Source organism: Sciurus carolinensis, chromosome 7 (assembly GCF_902686445.1).
Source record: "Sciurus carolinensis chromosome 7, mSciCar1.2, whole genome shotgun sequence".
In the NCBI taxonomy this organism is placed as follows: Eukaryota; Metazoa; Chordata; class Mammalia; order Rodentia; family Sciuridae; genus Sciurus; species Sciurus carolinensis.
The window spans coordinates 87,016,379-87,017,893 of NC_062219.1; the positions used below are offsets into that span (position 1 = coordinate 87,016,379).

Genomic DNA, 1,515 nt, shown 5'->3' on the forward strand with positions numbered 1-1,515 from the left:
CTAAACTTCTTGCTAAATCGCTGAGGCTGACCTGTAACTTGCAATCCTCCTGCCTCAGCCTCCCAAGTCCCTAGGGTTACAGGTGTGTGCCACAATGCCCAACTTGTTGCCTTTGATTTTCTTTTTTTCCTGTTCCTGGATTTATTTATATAAACAGCACAGGAGGACACCAGTCCCCATAGACAGGGACTCAGGGGTCACACCAGTCCTTCTGTCCTCACATTTACAGAGGTTTTTATTATGGAGCCTTCACAGGGACCTGGGCACCCTTGGGGGCGGTAGCCAGAGCCGGAGCCGATGCTGATACTGGAGCTGGAGTTGTAGCCTGGGTCTTGGCTTAGGCTTTGGCCTTTGGCCAGCAGAACCTGTGTTCCCTGGCCATGTGGCCATGAGCACGAGTCCCATGCTTGGGATGGGCAAGCAAAGCAAGGCAATCAAGTTTGCGGCTGGCACCCTTTGGCATCTTGGGCTTAACCTCCTTAGGCTTTACCAGGGCCTTGACAGCCTCAGCACATGTACTCAGGGCCTTGGCGTTGTTTGCCTGCATCTTTTTCAGGCCCTTCTTGTGCTTCTTGGCAAAACACATATTTCTCAGGAACTTGGGGTCTACCCCCCTAAGAGATTCATATCTCTGTGATCAGGGTTTCTTGATGCCATTTCTGTGCCATTTTTGGGATTGATTGTGCGTGGTGTAGTTCTTGGACTTGGCCATGTCTGCACCTTAAGTTGCTGGTCCCAGAGCAGTTGAGACCAGAAGAGGAACTGTTGCCTTTGATTTAAAAAAAATCTTCATTATAATTTTTTCTTTAGCTGGGTATGGTGGGACACACCAGCCACTAAGGAGACTGAGGTAGGAGGATTATAAATTCAAGGTCAGTCTCAGCATCTTAGGTGAGACCCTATCTCAAAATAAAAAAAATTTTAAAAAGGGTGGGTATGTAGCTCAGTGGGAAAGTATCCCTGGGATCAAACCCAAGCAACCCCGCCCCCCCCCAAAAAAAAAATTCTGAAAGTGAAACTGATAGGAAAATCAATAAGAAAAGAGAAAAAGGAGGGATGTGAAACACAGAACTCAAAGCAAGTAGTCATTATGCCTTTTTTTTTTTTTTTTTTTTTTTTTTTGAGGTGGGACAACTGAGGATTTAATGTAGGGAGACTTAACCAATGAGCCACATCTCCAGTCCTTTTCATTTTTCATTTTGAGACAGAATCTTGCTAAGTTGCTTAGGGCCTCTCTAAATTGCTGAGGCTGGCTTTGAACTCCCAATTTCTCCTTCCTTATCCTCCCGACCCACTGGGATTTTAGGTGTGCACTATGCCATTATTCTTAAAGGAAGTTCATTTTGCTAGGCATGGTGGTGTACGCCTGCACTCTCAGGGGGCTGGGAGGCTGAGGCAGGAGTATCCCAAGACCAAAGTCAGCCTCAGCAATTTAGTAAGGTCCTCAGTAATTTAGTGAGACCTTGTCTCAAAGCAAAAAAGCGGGCTGGGGAGATAGCTCAGCTGGTAGAGTGT

The 1,515-nt window shown here is 46.5% G+C and overlaps 1 pseudogene; it reads right to left on the bottom strand.

Moving 5' to 3' along the window:
* Nucleotides 1-238: 238 nt before the first annotated feature.
* Nucleotides 239-712, bottom strand: LOC124987993 (60S ribosomal protein L29-like; annotated as a pseudogene).
* Nucleotides 713-1,515: the final 803 nt, after the last annotated feature.